Here is a 15,058-nt window from a genome sequence, read left to right as displayed (position 1 = left end):
TCCGTCACACCCTACTACTTGGTTACTCTAGAGTTGGCCAATGGCTGGAGGTTGAAGTGCGAGCAATTCCCTACGGGCGCCCAATCAGCACTTCCCCCTCGCCACTGAAGCAACCAAGTGAGGGTGAAACTTTCCTCTACTAGTTGATTTCTGTGGAGGAAGTGGAATCCTCTGGGACCTCAACCTTTTTGCAGTGGCTCTGATGTATCCAGGAGGGTCTCTCTGCTATTTTGCAGGCAGGCCATCACCTCGCTTTAGGCCTTCATCCTGCGATAGGAATACTTATGACTCTTCTACTGTCCATCCTCTGCAGAAAACCCCTCTGTGGAAAGGGTGCTGGGTCCAGTTATCTTACTGCTGTTATGATCCCAGCAGTCTTCAGAGTGTCATCATATGCACAGTACAGTGACACAGCATTAGGTGATGTTCATAGGAAACTGCTGTCATCACCACCATAGCTTCTGGTTCCTGTGCTTTCACAGAATCATGATGTCATCCTCGAACTCCCTCTGCGCTGTCGATGGAGCTCGGCACGCTCCCCTCATCCTTCAGGTGCCCGTCTGTTGTCCACAATCTCCTCTGTTGGCCTCTGGAAATCCCCCTTGGCACAGCTCTCATTCCAACGCAGTTTCGTGGTCCTTGCTGTGGCTCCAAAGTCTGATCTCATGATGGGCCCCAACCAGCTCGACCTTTGACCTCAACCACTGCCTGTGCTGTCAGCTATGCCTGGAATGGTTCTTGTTTCTCACTGGGCCTCTGAAGATTTCTCAGGAGATGACTGCTGCACCTGTATTTCCTTGCTAGGAGGAAAAACTTCTATTTGGAGAGCATGTCAACAATCATCAAACCACATTCTTTAGTTCAGTGAACTTCACTTATAGGCCATCAAAGCCTCATCTGAACATGGATGCACCACTTGCATAGGTTTAATACCCGTTGAATGAACTGTTAATCACACAAATCGCTGCAAAAATCATATAAAACATAATTTAATGTTAATTCATTGTTTCATGTTAATCCTGGACCCCTCCTCTTGACGCATGGACACTCCCATGAGTCAACTCATCAAAACCAGATTCCTGTCTGAAAGAAAAAGGTTAGCTAGATCACGTCCCAGGCAACATCAGGGCATCTCCTCCTCTGGAGCAGCACCACCCCGGACCTATAATCCTGCAATAAAAGATGTTAGTGTGTTTTGCATATTAAGTTTGCTTAAAAACTGGCTCCGCCAGGAGCCTGCATACACACCATCATGGCCTGGAAAACAAGATCTGGAAGTGAAATCAAACTTCACACTTGTAAACAATTGTATCATAAGAGTGATAAAGCATTCTTAGAAAAACAAACATTAGCAATACACATTGACCATCCCGGTAGTCAGGCGCAGGTCGACAGGTTCCAGAGGTGCCATAAAAAGACCATAAAGTTAGCCATCCATAGCTGTGGAAAGAAGTGACACTAGTTTTCAACACAGGAAACACAGTGTAACAGCATCACCAACTCATAACCTATAAACAGTTTCTTCACACATAAACCCAGAAATCCTGTAGTAGAAAAACATTAACTAGTTGTCCTGGTATAAATTACATGATCAAGTCACATGAAGAACTGTAATGCTGTAGAAAAGAAATGTAAATGTTAGCGCTGCGCGGGTGTATACACTCTTTCTCACAGTAATCTCTGTGAGCAACACAAACCCATGAATAACACACCCCTGGTAGATTCACAAACACAGAAAGTGGCATTTAAAAGTTAAATCGGTATGCAACCTCGGATGTTGCTGTCATCTTTCTGCTCCTGTAAAAAGAAACACATAAATTCATCCACCTGTAACATGGTAGACTAATGTGCCTGTGTTAATTCAGCTCCATATTATTGTGTGAAGTTGCACTGGGTTGGGAGTGGTTTTTTGTGTGTGTGTATCACATTTTTGGTGAGCCAATGGCTGGAATGGGGTTGGACTAATTAGAGGCAGGTGTACTTGATTGCACTGATACACTGGTCTACTTATAGCCCACACTACAAACACTGCTGTGTCATTTTGTCTCTCTGTGCAGGTATGTAATGTGATAATCTGATATGTTTGGGATGGATGGGTTTTGCGCTATGAATTTTATACTGAAGGTGTCATTTTGTCTCTCTGTGCAGTAGTGATGGTGAGATGAAGCCTCATGATGAACTGAAGCTTTCCACCCAATTGGTCGACTCATGATTCGAAGCATTGTGATGATTCATTTGCTCTACTGCGCCATCAAGTGGACAATTCAAGTGAAGCGGGCTCTGTGATTATAATGATGTGTAAACCTCTAAACTGAATAAGTAAATTGTTTTCTTGGTTATTTATCCCGAATATTGTCTCAGTATGTGTGATACAAAAGAGAAAGTGGAAACTATCAGGACAGAGTTTTGGTATGATTGTGTAACTGTTAGCCTCAGACAGTCAGTCAATAGTATAATTCAGATCATAGATCAGTACATTTGCATATTTTTATAACTATAAAAAGAAAGCTGACACTTTCGAGACTTTATCTAATGTGTAAGCATCACAGCAGATGCCTTAGATTAGAATCAGTGAGCTGTCGGCTTTCAGCCCCGACCGTGCTGTCTGGTGAGAAAGGCGACATCTCACTGATTGTGATGAGTCAGCGCTTAGTGTTTACGTCTTTGTGCAGAATCGGTGTACCTGCTCTCATTTATTGTTTTAGCTGTTTGGTGGTGCTTGAAATGTAGTAATATTTATATTAAAAATCGATTCAGGATTTTAATGAATCGATATCACGTTATCCAAGCTAGAATCGATTTTAATCGATAATCAAAACCCGCTAGTACCTGTGTAATCATGCTTATGTACATCTGGATAATGACACAAACTAGTATTTGGCGCTTCACTTTTTAATAAACTAAAAGACAGAAATCAGATTATAGGATCTGTAGTGTTGTTTATTTATATTATGGTGCTTATCATTTGTGATATTTATTACTGTGTGCATACTTTATTAGGAGAGATAAAATGAAATAAAAAATCTCTTCCTTCCTGGTTCCATCGAAGAAGAAATGCTCAAGTAACTATGTAACACGTACGTAATCCAATTCCACAACACAGTGTGATGGGAAATCAGCTGTGTTTTTCTGCCCATTTTATTTCGAATCTGGCGCGAACCGGTGAACCAGTCCCTGAATCAGTCACGTGGTACGGACTGCCCGCAAGGCCTCGAACGTCACTGCATACGTAATAAAAGCAAGCCTCGATACGCGCTTCACAGAAACGCCCCCGAGATTACCCGACACACGATTCGACGCTTCGACACGCAGGACACATCACTACTGTGCAGGCCAGGGCCTATTATATGCCACAGCCTAAAGGCAGCAGAGTTGCGGAGGCTGGAGTGACCACTGGCTATATGCTTGCAGGGTGGTGGGTCTCCAAGGACAACTTCTACCCCTTGTTAAAGGCAACATGTGGAGTGCAACTGGCCGTGTGGCATAGCTGGCTCTGGCCTTGGGACTGTGTGTTTTTTATTTGATTCATGAATGGGACACTGGACTATTTTATCTTTTATCTCTTGATATTTTTTGTCAATAAATTATCTTTTAGAATTTTATTGACTGTCATCTTTTTGCCCACGACTGAGACGGTTGGTCAGACCTAAAATCTTTCTTTGGGTGTGTTACACACCCTTTTGGCCTGTCTAGGTGGAGGTTAACTTTGAGTCGTGGTCAAGTCTTGTCAGCTTCTACCAGTCAGTCAGTTTGTTTTTATTTCCATTCATTCATTCATTCATCCATCCATTCTTTCTTTCTTTGCTGATAGTGGAAACTATCGCCGCATTTGATTTCCACCCTCAGCAAAATGACGTCATTTCAAAAAGAAAAAGAAGAACTTTAGATCGGATTACCTCGCTGAATCCTTTTTAAGCAGGGACTCTCATTTTCTAATTGTCCCAAATAAGTGGCTTTCTCCCGAGCCCATTTTAATTTGGAGAAGTTCACTTGTAACAATTTTCTCGACGACGTGTCGTACAGCGCTTTCTGTTCTAATCGTGCAGATTTGCTCAAACAGAGATTATCGAACAAAACTTTCAATGCACTGTAAAAGTATCAAAATAAAAAAGGCCTTGTTAAGTCATGACACAAGCTCCTCATCTCAGGAGGGTAAATCATACCATTAGCATGGTTTATCATACCATCATACTAATTGGCAGGCTCAACTTCACAACAAAAGAAAAGTCATCAGCTAGATTAACTCCAAATCATCCATCAGCCACACAACGCACAACATGACCCTAATATGTTATTAGATATGAGTTTAATCCCCAGGTCTGTGCTTTTCACTCATTTAGGCCACAGATCCATTTTATCCAGTCTTTCTTTTTTCCCGTCATCATAAAACATGTGACATGTTGTCATGCACTTCACAAAAGAAGTTTGTTCTTATGTATTCAGAGTTGTGTATCTAGGTACAGGATTCACTCGCACATCAAAACAGGAAACTCAGTGTTTTAGAGTCTCCACTCTAACAAACTCCAACACATCCCATTCACTCATGCTAGAATTCAGTCACCTTTCATTAATCTAAGAACGATCAACTAATTTGCATATCAGCTATTAACCCACTAAGATGACAAAACAGAAATGCATGTTCAAAATGTTATCACAAAAATAGAATTTCCCTCATACAGTAAATTACTTGTGCTGCATCAATCAAGCAGAAAGCATCTCCCAATTTACTATATTAACAACTAAATTTATTGTCTGATCACTGGTTGGTCAAACCAGAATCTTTTTTCCCACGAAAGTTAAACTGTTGTCCTGCAACCTAGAGAGTCAATTTTTTGCATTGGATAAATTCAGCATTTGATAACAAGTGTCTGTTAAATTTACCCTATTTTAACACCGATGAGAGATAACAGGCTAATTTTCATTGCATGTGTGTTTGTGTTATTAGGCAGGTTTAATGCATGTCTGTGGAGCTGCATCTCCAGCAGGGCATGTTCTTAAAGCTGCCTTTCCTACACATTTCTCTACTATTATTTAATCATTTTGTAACTGATGTGCTATGAGTCCACTGATCTTTGCATCACTTCTCATCACACTAAGTGACTTGGACAAGATGGTAAACAGACTCACATGCTTAAGATGTTGTCTAATCTTCATGAGCTCTCTTGTGTTTGGAAGTGTTAGTAGGGTTAATGCATATTCTGCTTGTGTGTGTGATTTTGTATATGTTTCTTTTTGCAGTGTTTCAGACTCCTTCACAATTTTCCAACTTAAACAGTCAGTTTTGTTTTTCCCAGGTTTGCTAACCCAAATTTTGATTTCCCACTTTAAACACCAGCATTCTCACTGTTGTCCTCTCCCACTTCAACAGTCCAATAGCAGGCAGTTCTCTTTCATCTTTGCCCTGTGTTTCACTGTCTCTTCTTGCCATTTTCTCCAAAGGTGGCAAATGTCAAACTCCAACAGCCTCCTCAGTTCTCCTCAAACGTTCTTTTTACATGCACAGTGAATTTGCAGCTTGTTGGAAACACAGTGCCATTCATCCAATCAGGCAGGATGATGGGTTTGCTCTTCTTCTCTGATGCTGTTTGTCCACACTGCTGCTGCTTGCTGGGACTCTTTGCCCAGGACTTTGCTGCTGTCTCTTTATCTGCCATGTTATTGCTCTTTGGAGCTGCATTCCTTGTCTTCAGGGAGGAGTGAGAGCTCGCTTGCGAGTTTGAGAGACACATGGTGCTGTAAATAAGTTAGCCAGAAACTTGGCCTGAATGTTTCCAATGATGTTAAACTATAACTTTCTTCCGACCGCTGCATGTGGAAAATTGATTCAGGTCTGCTTTTCACCTGAAAGTGACAAACTAAGACATTTTCATTATTATTATCACTGCTTAATCAACACACATCTCTCTCTCTGTTTTTGTGAACAGTCCTTTAAGCAGAAAATGAGATTGTAGTTGTTCTTGGCTGATCAACACAAAACCTTTTTCCTATGATTATTTTTCATCTACAATGTAAATTTTGTATCTTTTTCACTCTTTTTTTTTTTTTTTTTTTACAATAGCTGGTGACCCGCAGAATCACCGCTCTCACAATCAGAGGCAATTGCTTTTACACAGCGCACAAAAACACTGTGACGTCAGACACATTCACACTCACTTTTTCATCTGTATAAATAAATCACATGGCTGATGATATGTGCCATGGTGATCCATAAGTATGATCACAAGTTTATTTAATTATTTTTCAACCCAATAAAACAAATAACAAAAACATGATGCTGATGCTATGAACACTCTACACACATGAGTCAAGATGCCGGAAAACTGCTCACGGAAACACTGCACACTCCAGTTATCATAGTTATCATAGTTTCTTTTCCCTCTCTTTTATGAGTTCTTAGCCAGATCTCAATCTGATAATGTGTAGCTTGCTCATCAGCTCAGAAGAGACCGCAACGCAGTTTGCACAGTGGTTTCATATTCATGTCAGCTTCTCCATCATGTAGTTTTCAGCTGTTTCATACAGGGTTCAGCATATTAGTTGTTTTCATAGGTGTGCTCTATATCTCAACAATGGCTCATATTAGGATGACAGTTTTTCAAACAGGTCAAGTGCCTCTATACACGTAATTAGTTTAAATATTTACCTATTTTACTTCATATGTCATTGTACTGAATTTGAGCAACCCTGAGCTTAATGCAGATTACTAATAACAACTGGTTAAATTAATGGTCTGGAGCACCGGCTGTTGTTGATCAGGGCAATCTAAAGAATCTGCGTTTTTTTGCTTTTTGTGGATTTCTCCACCTATTTGCACTGATTTTACCTGCTCCGGCTTGTTGTTTTTCTAACCATTTCTCATCAGGTGTTAATTTTAATTGTTTATTCTCCATTTTCAAAGATTTTGCTGGGCCGTCGCTGGCACGCTTGACTACAGAGTGGTTTACTGATATGGCCTTCAACTTCACCCTAACGGTGAAGCGGTATCAGTTTTATGAGATGAAACTCAACCGTTCTCCTTTGTCACCAGTACGTGAGCCTCAGCAAAGAAAACAAAAATGGAAGTAGTTCAGCAGCGTATTGTGCTGTAAAATCAACTTACTTCCAGACACACACACATATAGACATTTGCGCGCTAATTTGTCACGAAGTATTTCACGGCTACCTCTAAAACCAGTCTAAACACAGTTCCTTTTGGCGAACTTAAACCTAATTTAATTTCTCTGTCTCAACGTGTTTTCATTTGCTTAAACGTATTTTAATTTGTCACGAAGTAATTTCAGCTACCTCTAAAACTAGTCTAAACACAGTTCCTTTTGGCGAACTTAAACCTATTTTATCACGTTACTTTAAACCTTTGCGGCCGTTTTATATACCAAAATAGTGTTTCTCACCCTCCGACATCTCACTGGTGGTTCGGATCATCAGACTGAATCCCAGCGCCGTGGACCAGGCCACCGGCCCAGACCCGAATTCACGTCCTGGGGCTCTCTCCTCGTCTAAGAGGGCTGTGCGCAGGCTTCGGTGCTGGCTCCCCACGGCGTCAGGAATCAGTGCTGGATCCTGGAACAGAGTCACAGATAACAGTTCTGATATTTTCTGATCCGGCTACGAAGGACCAAATAATGTTAAGAGATATATTCTAAAACACTTCTTCAGTAGAGAATCAGAGAAGAGAAACACACAGATTTTCTTGCTAGCAAGGGCAGCCTCCAGAACTCACACTCCAAGAGTGAGGCTCAGAGACTAAGCACTGAGTACTGCCCTGGTCTTTTATTTATACACTTCAGTGAGCGTTTGTTCCATACATTGAAATGTGGAGGTGTGCGTGTGTGTGTGTGTGTGTGTGTGTGTGTGTGGGGTCAGAGTGTGACCCCATAAATGACTTCCCTAAACCTGCTGGACTGGAAAGTCCAACAGTTCATCTAAACAAAAGGCACTTAGACTAAAACAGATATTACTACGTTAATTCTACCGTAAAACAATAAGACAAAGTACGACCTTTTCCCATGCTCCTAGGATGTGGGGGTGAACGCCAGAACACCCTGGAATGTTACAAACCTCCTAGGATGAGACATTCTTTCAATATGCCACCAACTATATACTTCTAAACACAAATGATTACGTGCAGTATTCTACCATATACAAACTTATATCATTAAAATATTATACTGACTACTAAGTACAATTTTCCATTGACACTTCTTGATAAAAAAAGGGAGAAATATACTTGCCAACATATGCTATTCTACATGCTTTTAAACCATTTAAAATTACAATTCATAGTTTTATATGTGAATTATATAATGTTAAGTTACTATTAAACAAATGACTGACTAAGTATTTTAGACTTTAGTTTACTTCAGCCATATTCCATATAAATCAGGTATCATACAAAAATAAAAATAGCTTCAAATACAGTCATGACAATAAAAGAATATGACTTTAAGGACTTAACAACATTACTTCAGTTATACTACACCAACATCTCTGATACATCAGCACTAAGGGAATACTGAATGACCTGGTGGTTTTTGTCCATAAAACTACTCATCTAAGATTACCACAAAGTAACAGATCTCTCAGCAAAATTATGCAACATTTTAGCCACACTATTGCCCCGATCAAATCAGTGAGCTGGGATGTTTTACTCTAAACATGAACTACTGTTACAGCAACAGACATGGACTACTCATGTCCAACAACTCAATGTCCACTATGTGAAGGAGCCAAACACATGCCTTCTCCTCTCGTTAACTGAGATAAACTGCTGGCATATTTGTTTTTCATCTATACTGTCCAGTCTCTCCTGGTGGACATGGTAACACGTTATTCATAGTTACATACAATTTTAGACTGATGTGGGCTGTTGGATTATAATGTTATTTTATGCCATGTTAGACCCCTAATTAAAGATTGTGAATTATTATGTAGTTTTAGTTTGCATTATTCTCCTGAATTAGAAGAAGGTGATAACTATTACATTTGGTAAACTGATTTGCATTATATTAGACTGTTGATTTATTGTGAATGAATGATATTGTTTTATGATGCATTATACTGCTGAGTTATAAGAAATACTGTTCCAGAAAGTCATCGCCTTATTTGTCTGGTTAGAAGAGAACAGAGCATACTGCCCCATCTCAGCAGGAGCAGATGAACAGGGAGCCAAGGTCGTAGCTTAGGCGCTGTGTGAGAGAAAGAATGTGAATGTTTAGGCTTTTATGATTAGGTGGGGGCCACTAGAGGCTATAAGAGTTTGATCAAGGCTCCACCATTTTGAGATCTGATGCTGTCTGCTGTATGGTGTCCATCTCCCACGCATGTGTTCATTAAATCATCGTTTGACTTGACCCGGCCGGACCAGTGTTGTTATTTTGGTTTTTCCTCCTGTATCCATCCCCAATATTTGAATCCGTAACAGTTTTGGGGGCTCGTCCTGTGGTATTGGGGTGGAAGTTTTGGAGGCTTGGACGGTCCGAGGTGGTCAGACGGGCAGACATTATCTGGCAATCGAACTGAGTGGACAGGTGCCTTTATGGGGGTTAAATGGGTTAAAGTCCCCATTGGTCATGGTTGGACCTGCCTCAGTCATACTCTTGTTTTAGTGTGTTGACTGTTGTTTCAAAGTATTATAAATTTTTCAGAGCGGCAGTTGGACTGCTGAGAAGCACAGTGCTCAGAGGTAACGCTTGCCAAGGCCGGGGACGCCTAGGCCTTGTCCTTGTCCTCTTTGAGGGATAGTCAATTGGTCACTGTGGAGCTTGGGGCACTCCAGAATAACTAGTGGTTGGACCACTTTACCGTTTGGAACGGTGTCTGTGCTTTTTTGGGCAGCAAAGGTTGGACCTTGGGTGTTGGACACTTTTAAATTGAGTTAGGGACTTTAGAGATGAGGCCAGAAACTGTTGGACAGATACTGGTTAATTGATCACAAAAAAGTTGGACTTTTTCGGTTGGACCGTTAACGTAAATTTGTCAAAATTGTTAGGCGCTAAAACTTTCAGGCCTGAGAGTGATTGTAAATATAAGACGTCTTTGTTATAGAATAATAGAGTTGGGTGTGAAATGGAGAGAAAGGCTGTGTGTGACGACAGCGCGCTGCAGCGCTGCGAGCTACTTTTAGACGGTGTGTAAACATGCAAATGAGGTGGCTGCTGTGAAGCGCACAGAGCATTTTCACTTCCTGTTTAGCGTGTTATTGAGTTTTATAATTATGATTTGCAAACAATGATACATGCCTGTAATTAAAACGCTGATTTTGCTGATTATAATATTACAAATAAAGTTTTGAATGACTACTGTGAATGTTTAATGTTTGGCTGGGTTTTGATCTAAAAGAGACGGCTTTGCAGCTGCTGGGGGTGAGTAGCTGTGTGTCTGTGACCGGAAATCTGCATGCCCATAAAAGGCAACTGCCTGACTGTGTGAACTATGCACCAAGAGAGAGAGAGAGTAAAATCTAGGCAGATGAACCAAAGGGATGTTTTAAGAAAAATAGTAAATGAATGTTTTAGTCTCTTAATACAGGTGGATTTCTCTCAACCTGGACACCTGAGTACAGGCTGTACTGTACCTGAGTACAGCGGCAAAAGGATAGATTAACAGAATTGGGACGACAGACAGGCCAAGCTCTGGCTAAAAATTTTACAGCTTGACCTCTCACTTTGTCCCCACCCTGAAAAGAGGCTTAAAGGACATCTTCTCCTCCAGTTATCGGTTACCATCACTGGAAATTTTCAGGCAAGTTTTTTGCTGAATTGTTTTTGGCACCATGTGTCCCTGAATCTCACAAGCAAGCTCTAATTCCTGGCTGAAGACATGGAATGTTGTTATTTAAGGTGGGAAATCAAAATGTGGGAAACAAAATTAAAAACACACACAACTAGAGAAATGCCTTGTTTGAGAAAAAAGTTAAAATAACCCATCCACAAACGCACACACACGCAATGAAGAAACAGCTTACACTCATGAACATGTGAAGATTTTCCAGCAAGGTTAAAGCAGCGAAACTTAACACACACCTGTTGTTAAATGATAAAGTTTATCCACTACTAACAAATAAACTCTCTGGGTTGCAGGACAACAACTTGACTTCAAAAAGAAAGACACTGGTATGACTAACCAGTGATGAAACAACAAATTTAGTGGTTAAAAGAGTCAAATTGTGACATGTTTTCTGATGATTGATTAATACAAGTGATTACTGAATGAAAGAAAATTCCTTTTTTGGGCTATTAAACATGATCTTAAGAATTTTAACATGTACCTGTGTTGTCCTGTCAACTTGGTGGGTTATGACTTGATTATATAGTGAGAAAAAACAAAAAAAAAAAAAAAAAAAAGGGGGGGGGAGAAGGCTGACACAGGGCCTGGCCCCTCTCTGAATAACACAGCCAAAACAACATCATTTTCCTGTTTGTCTGCTTTTGTTTTGTTTTTGTTTTTTCTCTTTATGCTTGTGTCATCCAGGGAAGGACGGATGTTGTTTTACTTTGCTATGTTTTAATGTGAAGTGTGCTTATTTATTTTTTTATATTGCATGTTTTGGTTGTGTCTTGTGGAGTGTTTTTTATTTATGCTGCATGTTTTGGTTGCATCCGTCAATTCGTCCTGGAGAGACTCCGCCCTTTTCCCCCTTTTTACTAATTTGACACACCTGAGAGGAACGGGAGTGGTAATTTATAGAGTGCTCAGTGACACATAAGGCTGGTGGAGCTTGGCGTTCGAGAGGGGAGGATACAGCGCCGGCAACCAGAGACGCAGAGCGAGCGGTCCGACTGCTGCAGCAACAGGAGGCCAGAGTACGCGTCTGCAGGGAATTGGAGGCGACGAGACGGGCCGGTGCCGATTGGCAGTTACAAAGAAGCGGCAGGCAGAGTTAAGAGCTCTGCCCACCCGGGGTAAGTCTCTTGACTTTCCCCTTTTAATGAATGAAAGCTGCCTAAAAGAGTAGTAACTGCCGCTGTCTCCCTTCTCTAGCACACCGGGGCGCAGAACGTGGAGAGGAAGGCGAGGACGCCACCGGGTTCCCCTCCTGCACAGCTCCACTGGATTTTTAATTCTTAGTGACTCTTATATTGTGGCGGACGCCACTGGATTTTTAATGTTGTGTTTTATTGATTTTTATTGTGTTGTCCCCTGGCCAGGGTTGTTTTAATTCATTTTACATTTTTAACTATTTAAATATAATAAATTATATTTTAATTATACAGTTTTAAATTCGTGTGCTTTCCCTTGGCGGCTCCACTGCTCTGTCCGTTTGGAGGAAGGTTTCCCTCCTTTAAACAAACACTGTGAAAAAACATCACCTTCGCTCCGTTACACTTGATTACAGGCTGATTTGTCGGCCTGGAAAGCCGAGGCTGACCTGGACTTCTGCTCTCCCCTCTACCATCTTTGATGTGACCCTGACCAAATGCTACAGCAGCTGGACCCACAACAACAACCTGAAAATGTCAACAGTGCTGCAGGAAAACGATCTCATGCAGCGGAGACGGAGAACGTTAAATCCAAGGCCCGTTTCACTACACGGGGGAGATTTCCAGACAGCTTCAGCTGACAGAGCTGTGACGAGACGCCTATTAAGCCCGGATGAAAAGTGAGGCCGAGCAAAAGAATGCTGACCTTAACAACTCTGCATTAAAACTGTGCAGGACAGTGACGGACCAACACGGATGATCGGGCAGCAAAAAGGGCGTGCCAGAGACAGGAGGAGTAACTGAGGTCAGGAGGCACCTGAGAATGGACAAAAGCACTAGAAGAACATAAGCTGAAGGCACAGGTGTCGGGGCTTGGCCAGGAGCTGACCTCTGAGAAGAGCCGGACAGCAGAGCTGCAGAAGGCCATGGAAGCAAAGCAAGGAAAACATCAATAAACTTCAATCTGACGTCTATGGAAAAGACTGTGAGGTTTCTGCCCTCAGTAAGAGCTCAAGGCATCAGAGCAGAAACTGAGCATGGCTCAGGAATTAGCTGGCTGCTAATCGAACCCATCAGTCAGGCTTAGAGTCCAAGATAAAGGACTTGAAATCAGGCCGGAGTTTGCTGGAGCGGGAGGTCGCCAAACCTGACGAGAGGCTCCAACACCAGGAGCAAACCCTGAAGGAACTACAGAAGCAAAAGGGTCAAGTTAAGGAGGAGCTGGACAAGGAGAAGATGCAGGACACTGGAGAAAAGGACTGCCTCAATTGGGGCCAGAACCAGTATGGACAGAACTTTGGGCGGCAGCACCAATGGACGCAAACGGACTGAAAAGGAGGAGGGCAGGACCCCAGGGCACGCTTCAGGCCGTGATTTTCCCAGAACACCAGAACAGGAAAGTGATGAACACAAACACACACAAGCACACACATCTACATACACTGACTCAGAAGAGAAAGAGAAACACACATATGAACACATATGCACTCGTTGATTGACTGAGAAATGACACACACACACGCACACAAATCGAAATGCTGATTCAATTCACTGAGAAGTGATCCACACACACACATATACACACGCTTGTGCAATGAAGAGTGATACGCACACGCTGATGCAATGAAGAAGGCTTTACTAACAAATGCTATGCTGATACGCAAAATGCTGCACACAAACGTCCAAATACAGAATCTGTTACAACAACAAGAAGCCATTGATTGTTTATTGGTTAAATGCATTTCATGTCACCCAGAGGGCATTTGTGTAGATTTAGGGGACAGGGTCTAAAGCAGTTTGGTTATGAAAACAATGTCTGTGAGTGATGTCTGTTTATGGCTCAAGGCCTCGACTGAATTGTTTACTGTGCTTCACACAGCCTGATAAGGAGCAGTGGTACAGAGTGAAAATTATGAATTAACGGTGTGAGCCTTATTTCGGAGCGCCACATTTTTGTGATTGACATTTAATTGAAGGTGGAACATACTGAAAGAAAAAAAATATTAAAGAAAAGGGGGCCAGCCCTTGGATTTACGAACTGTGTCCGCCTATGTCTGGCAACAACAGTGAACCGCAGCTGTGTCCTTCCTCTGTGGAGCTAAGAAAAAATCCCGCTACAAACAAAAATTCTTCCGGTCCATTTTCCGATTTTCCAGCATCAGCATCAGACGATGCACAAGAGACGTGAAAGAGACGTGAAAAGAGAGTGCAGGAAGTGTGGAGTGGCTGGAAGACAGCAGCAAGAGTGAAAGGAAAGATTTACAAGGTGGTAATAAGATTTGCTATGATGTATGGCAGGAGTGGGGGAACTCTAGGCCTCAAGGGCTGGTGTCTTGCAGGTTTTTTTGATGCGTCCTTAATCCAACACACATCCAACATGTCTTGAAGTTCTCCAGAGGCCTGGTAATGAACTAATCATTTGACTCAGGTGTGTTGAACCAGGGTGATATCTAAAACCTGCAGGACACCAGCCCTTGAGGCCCACAGTTTCCCCATCCCTGGTGTATGGTTTGGAAGCAGTGGCAAGAACAAGAAACAGGAGCTGGATGGCACAGTTGAAGATGCAAAGTGTTTGTAAGGAGTGGTCACTCCTCCAAAAAAAGCTTTGCTGCATAGAGACAGATGAGCTGACAGAAGAAAGGTTTGCATGCCTCCCTAAAGCTGATCACATGACATGACCTTATATATTCATAGAGAGCTACTTTATTTGTCTTTAGTGGCTTTCTTAAATAAAATACACTTCATTACACATTGAATATTTTATTTGGTGATTTGAGGAAATGTATTTGTATTTCCAAAAAACAAAGACTTCACTTGTCAGTTAATAATTAAAGTTGTACCCTTACTGCAGTTTTTCAGTATTAAACTTCAGTAATATTGAAGTTTAATACTAGAGAACAGACAATGTATTAGAGAACAGACAATGTATTTTCAAACAGAGGACTGACATCAAGGTTCTTACAGGTAGCTGGTATTTTGATCTATATAACATACTATCATTTTCATTTCAGATGACAGAAAGCCTGAATCGCCTGGGTGCCCTAGAATGCACCTGGATCCTGGTAATCCTGGTTTATGATTAACCTTGGTGCTTCTAGTACAGAAAAGAAAAACACCTTTGCAGAGGTGCAAGTGAGAAA

The sequence above is a fragment of the Neolamprologus brichardi genome, chromosome 13, assembly GCF_056152115.1.
Source record: "Neolamprologus brichardi isolate AB-2024 chromosome 13, ASM5615211v1, whole genome shotgun sequence".
Taxonomy (NCBI): domain Eukaryota; kingdom Metazoa; phylum Chordata; class Actinopteri; order Cichliformes; family Cichlidae; genus Neolamprologus; species Neolamprologus brichardi.
This window is presented reverse-complemented; position numbering follows the sequence as displayed.